Below are 6,342 nucleotides of genomic sequence, written 5' to 3' on the forward strand. Positions count from 1 at the left end.
TCCCAAGGCGGGGGGGTGGAGGGGCTCCCAGGCTTCATCCCCATTTGACAGATGAGGGAACTGAGGCACCGAGAAGTGAAGTGACTTGCCCACAGTCACACAGCTGACAGGTGGCGGGGCGGGGCCGGGATTCAAACCCATGAACTCTGACTCCCAAGCCCGGGCTCTTGGCACTGAGCCCCGCTGCTACAGAACGAGCACCTAAGAGCTGGGGTTTCCGGCCGCTTACTATGCTCCGAGCGCCGGGGGAGATACGAGGTCATCAGGTTGTCCCACGTGGGGCCCACAGTCTCCACTGGTTTATTGATAGTAATGATCATCATGACCACTCGTTCCCCATCTCTAAAACCCGGGCCTGAGAGTCAGCAGGACCTGGGTTCTAATCCTGCCGCCACCACGTGTCTGCTGTGCGGCCTTGGGCCAGTCACTTCACTCCTCCGGGCCTCAGTTCCCTCATCTGTCAAATGGGGATTAAGACCGTGAGCGGGGCGTCCCACCCGCTTTGCTTGTTTCCACCCCGGCGCTCAGTCCAGCGCCTGGCGCGGAGTAAGCGCTGAACAACACCGCGGTCATTATGGTCATTACTGTCAATAAACCAGTTCGGCTTCCGTCTCTCACTGCCTCCCAAACTGGGAGCTTTTGGTGGCGGGGGGGGGGGGTGTCGTAAACTATAACCTGTCTCGCTAGGTTATAGTTTATGATCCGTGAAGAGTTCCCAGATGCTTTATTTATGAGAAACAGCGTGGCTCAGTGGAAAGAGCCCGGGCTTGGGAGTCAGAGGTCGTGAGTTCTAATCCCGCCTCCGTCACTTGTCAGCTGTGTGACTTTGGGCAAGTCACTTCACTTCTCTGTGCCTCAGTGACCTCATCTGGAAAATGGGGATGAAGACTGTGAACCCCACGTGGGACAACCTGATCACCTTGTATCCCGAACAGTGCTTGGTGCATAGCTCTTAACAAATACCATAATTATTATTATTATTTATTTCTTAACTTCCCACTCCCCCACTCCGCAACTTCTTGGCAGCGTGGCTCGGTAGCAAGAGCCCGGGCTTGGGAGTCAGAGGTCCTGGTTCTAATGGCAGCTCTGCCACTCGTCAGCTGTGGGACTTTGGGCAAGTCACTTCCCTTCTCTGGGCCTCAGTTACCTCATCCGTAAAACGGGGATTAAAACCGTGGGGCAACCTGATATCCTTGTATTTCTCCCCCCCTCGGCGCTTAGAACAGTGCTTAGCACTCCGTAAGTGCTTAACAAATACCAACATTATTGTCATTTCTCGTGTGCATATTTCTGCCACTATTGGTAAGGATGTCACTTGACAAAGATATCTTTGTTCTTGGATTTTGGTGGGGATGGTGGCTATTTTCCTGCTGATATCAATGCCTGTCTCCCCCTCAGGAGTGCAAGCCCCTTTGTGGGCAGGGAACGTTTCTACTAAACTCTGCTGTGTTGTACTCTCCCAAGTGCTTAATTTAGTGCTTCATTCATTCACCGTGTGCAGAGCACTGTACTAAGTGCTTGGGAGAATACAACACAACAACGAATAGACACATTCCCTGCCCACAACGAGCTTACAGTCTAAAAGGAGGGAGACAGCATCAATACAAATAAATAAAATGACAGATATGTACAAAAGTGCCGTGGGGCCGGGAGGGGGGAAGAGGAAAGGGGGCAAGGCAGAAGGCAGTGGGAGATGAGGAAAAGTGGGGCGCTTAGTCTGGGAAGGCCTAGTGGAGAAGATGTGCCTTCGATAAGGCTTTGACAGGGGAAGAGTAATTGTCAGATTTGAGGAGGGAGGGCGTTCCAGGCCAGAGGCAGGACATGGGCCAGGGGTCGGTGGCGAGACTGGTGACATGGAGGCTCAGCGAGAAGGTTAGCAATAGAGGAGCCAGTGTGCCTGGCTGGATTGTAGAAAGAGAGCAGTAAGGTGAGGTAGGTGGCTCAGTGGAAAGAACACGGGCTTGGGAGTCAGAGGTCATGGGTTCTAGACCTGGCTCTGCCGCTTGTCAGCTGTGTGACTTTGGGCAAGTCACTTAACTTCTCTGGGCCTCAGTTCCCTCATCTGTAAAATGGGGATGAAGACTGTGAGCCCCACGTGGAATAACCTGATCACCTTGTATCCCCCCAGTGCTTAGAACTGCTTTGCACAGAGTAAGCGCTTAACAAATACCAACATTATTATTATTATTAGGTGGAGGAGTGCTTTGAAGCCAATGGTGGGGAGTTTTTATTTGATGCGGAGGTGGATGGGCAGCCACCGGAGTGTTTTGAGGAGCAGGGTGACCTGTCCTTAACATTTTTGTAGTAAAACAATCAGGGCAGCAGAGTGAAGTATGGACTGGAGTGGGGAGAGACAGGGGGCTGAGAGGTCAGCAAGGAGGCTGATGCAGTAATCCAGGTGAGATAGGATGAGTGATTGGATTAATGTGGTAGGAGTCTGGATGGAGAGGAAAGGGCGGATTTTAGCTCTGCACACAGTAAGAGCCCAATAAATACCACTGATGATGGATATGTGAATTTCAGTTTTGAGCGTTGAGGCCGGGTTGGCAACTCTTTTATTAATGGTATTGGTTACCATGCACCAAGCACTGTACTAAGCGCTGGGGTAGATACAAGCTAATCAGGTCGGACACAGTTCATGTCCCACGTGGGGCTCATCCCCTTTTTACAGATAAGGTAACTGAGGCACAGGGAAGTGAAGTGACTTGCCCAAGGTCACACAGCCAACACGTGGCAGCACTGGGATTAGAGGCCAGGTCCTCCGACTCCCAGGCCCAAGGACCCGGCAACTGCCGTATTCTAGTGCTCTGGTTGCTGCTGATTTGCTTGTGTCTGACTTCTGACATTTTCCTGCTGTTTTTTTGGATTCTGGTTAGTTTCCTTTTGGGGCCTGGGCAGGCAGCATCCCACCTGAGAATCTCCGGATGGCAGTCCTCTTTTCTGCTCTTGCCTTTCTTTGTGGCAAGGTGTCCCCTCCCCCTTAGCATCCTGGTGTGTTGGATGGCAGTAACAGCGTTGGATACTGTGGCTCAGGGATCCCTACGGGGGGGAACTTCCCCCAGGCCTAGGCCCACCCAAGATGGCAACTGGAAGCAGCGGCTCAGGAGTTCCCAACCTTCATCCGTTGGTTGCGTGTGTAATAATAATAACGGTGTTGTGACCTACGTGCCAAGGACTCTGCTAAGCGCTGGGCTAGATACAAGATCATCAAGTCGGACAGTGTCTGTCCCACGTGAGGCTTCACATCCTAAGGAGCGCAGAGCACGGTAATCCCCATTTAACCCCATTTTACCTGTCGGTCTGTGTCCCTGACCTCCAACTCCTTCCATGACAGCAGCAGTAATTTCAGGGTCCTTGCTCTGCCACCTTCCAGGACAACATGGATGAAAGTTTCCCATAGGTATGAGCTTTTTTGGGAACGTTCCCTTTGCACATCTGCCTTTTCCTTCAAGGCTATTTGGGTGTGGCACCCCGGCAACAGCACGGGGAGCCCGTGATCCCTGGGTTTTAAAAATACCATAATAGGTGACGAGGAGTTTGCCAAGTCTTCATAAATCTAGTACTGATTTATTCTAAATAGTGAAGAGCAACTAGTCATCTAGATAGCCAGTTATTTTTAACTAAAAATAGTGAATAGTTCAAAATAGTGCAAAATCAAAGCCCGCTTTTTCTCTTTCACAGGCATTTCAAATTAATGAAGTTCCACAGTTGGGACTGGTGGAAACTTTAACCTGAGTTAAAATGTGGCAGCTGTCACTATAGACAAAATCAATCACTCAATCATTTTTGCAGAGCACTGTACTAACCTCTTGGGAGAGTTGAATATAACAGAGTTGGTAGACATAGTCCCTGCACACGATGAGTTTACAGTCTAGATGGGGAGACAGACAAAATAAATTACAGATAGGCACATAAATGCCGTGGAGCTGAGGATGGGGTGAATGAAGGCTATGGATCCAAGCGCAAGGGTGACACAGAGGGGAGAGGGAGTAGGGGAAATGAGAGTTTAGTCAGAGGAGGCTTCTTGGAGGAGCTAAGGCTATGAAGGTGGGGAAAGTGGTGGTCTGTATTATATGAAGGGGGAGGGAGTTCCATACCAGGGAGAGGAAAAGGGTGAAAGGTCGGCATTGAGACAGATGAGATAGAGGTATAGTGAGCAGTTTGGCGTTCGAGAAGAAAAGTGTGCAGCCTGGGTTGTAGTAGGAAATCAGGGAGGTAAAGTTGTTAATCTTGTCCTTTGCATTTGATGTTTCCCCTGTTCGACTGCAAATACTTGTCTGCTGCCAGCGTGGTTTAGTGGAAAGAGTATGGGCAGTAATAATAATAATAATAATGTTGGTATTTGTTAAGCGCTTACTATGTGCAGAGCACTGCTGGGGTAGACACTGGGTAATCAGGTTGTCTCATGTGAGGCTCACAGTCTCTATCCCCATTTTACAGATGAGGTAACTGAGGCACAGAGAAGTTAAGTGACTTGCCCACAGTCACACAGCTGACAAATGGCGGAGCCGCCATCAGAACCCAGGACCTCCGACTCCCAAGCCCATGCTCTTTCCACTGAGCCGCGCTTGTGATATCTTTGAGGATGACACCCAATTGAAGCTAGTTTTTAATAAATTTATTTATTTTATTTTAAGAAATTTATTTTTAATAAATCCAACTTCACCTGACATCTGCTTCTTTTAGTGTCTTCATTGAGCCATTTGAAAGGGATTGGCCCAATGTGAGTGCTACTGGTATAGCGTTGGATCCATCTGCTGTCTTTTTCAAATTTCAGTGGCTTTTGTGATTATCCTGCCTCTCAGTTGGTTCATTCATTCATTCAATCATATTGATTGAGCGCTTACTGTGGGCAGAGCACTGTACTAAGCGCTTGGAAAGTATAATTCAGCAACAAATAGAGGCAATCCCTACCCAACAACGGGCTCACGGTCTAGAAGGGGGCACAGGTGTAATGGTCTGCATTGAGTCTTTTCAAGATAATGCCATACTTTGGTGCTGCCCCAGTCTGGACCACATGTGTTCTTGTACAATACTCTGCACAGTGTAAACGTTCAAATCATTTTTGATGCAGATGACAAAGATAGTGTTCCTCTGACCTCAAAGGTTCCCCTTGGGCATCAAAATCCCAGATACCTGAGCTGCATCAGAGGGACACTGTCGAGGAAAACTTCACTGACTCTACAGAGTGTTTGGAAGGTTGTGTCAGAGACAAGTTTATTTCTGCTAGCTCTATCTAGTAGGGAGCTGTGGTTGACAGGCAGAGTAGCTTTTTCTACTAGTCAAGGCCAGCTCAACTTCAAGCAATACAGAGTTTCTTTATATGCAGTTGGTGCAGCCTCCTAGCTTTGCACGAAGAACACAATACATTGTATATACCTTAAGACAAGCAGCAGTAAATTCTTGTCTTGCCTCGTGCCGTCGAGTCGTCTCTGACCCATTGCGACGCCATGGACACATCTCTCTCAGAATGCCCCACCTCCATCTGCAATTTTGCTGGTAGTGGATCTGTAGAGTTTTCTCAGTAAAAATCCGAAAGTGGTTTACCATCGCCTCCTTCCGTGCAGTAAACTTGAGTCTCCACCCTCGACTCCCTCCCATGCCACTGTTGCCCAGCACAGGGGAGTTTTGCAGCAGATCGCCTTCCACTCGCTAGCCACCGCCCAAGCTAGGAATGGAAGGGACTTGCCTCTGCTTGACTCTCCCTCCCGTATTCGAGACTGATAGAGCACTGGAAACTCTCCAGGTGCGACCCCGAGAGGGGGAATAAATTCTACTTGGGGTAAATTCTAGGCTCTGCCTAGATCTCTCCATTCTAGAGATCTGGTGGGCAAACACTACTGATAGGCAGGTTAGGAATCCTGACCTGGCTTCATCCTGTCTCAAGACCTTGACATACCAAACTTTCTGATAAGGCAAACACCAAGACAGGAGGAAACAAAGGAGAGAGGGGGACACCTGATGTAACCGCTTCTAATAAATGGCGGCTTAGAAAGACAAAATGGAATCCAGGCCTAAAGGCCCATCACATTCCATCCCTTGGTATTCTACCACTCCTAGGATCTTTAGTCACCAGAGTTACTCTTGTTCACTTCAACAAGGTGGTTAGGAGACAATCAAACAGGCCTAGAGACGAAAAGGCTCAGAGGGAACGGTTGGATGAGAAGGGGCTAATGCAAGACCTAGACCACTGTGCTTCCACAACACAACTGCCCAACTCTCCAGGTTTCAAGTAGTCCTCCCTCGACTCCGATTCAATCAATCAATGGTATTTATTGCATGCTTAGTATGTGCAGAGCATTGTACTAAGCGCATGGGAAAGTACAATACAACAGAATCAGC

The 6,342-nt window shown here is 49.0% G+C and overlaps 1 non-coding gene across 1 annotated transcript; it reads right to left on the minus strand.

Annotated features, from left to right (window-relative positions):
* Nucleotides 1-5,626: 5,626 nt before the first annotated feature.
* On the minus strand, nt 5,627-5,764 carry LOC114807055. Its single transcript, XR_003755108.1, has one exon. It is a non-coding gene; the product is annotated as a small nucleolar RNA SNORA7 (small nucleolar RNA).
* Between the last annotated feature and the right edge of the window lie 578 nt (nt 5,765-6,342).

The sequence above is a fragment of the Ornithorhynchus anatinus genome, chromosome X1, assembly GCF_004115215.2.
Source record: "Ornithorhynchus anatinus isolate Pmale09 chromosome X1, mOrnAna1.pri.v4, whole genome shotgun sequence".
Lineage (NCBI taxonomy): Eukaryota > Metazoa > Chordata > Mammalia > Monotremata > Ornithorhynchidae > Ornithorhynchus > Ornithorhynchus anatinus.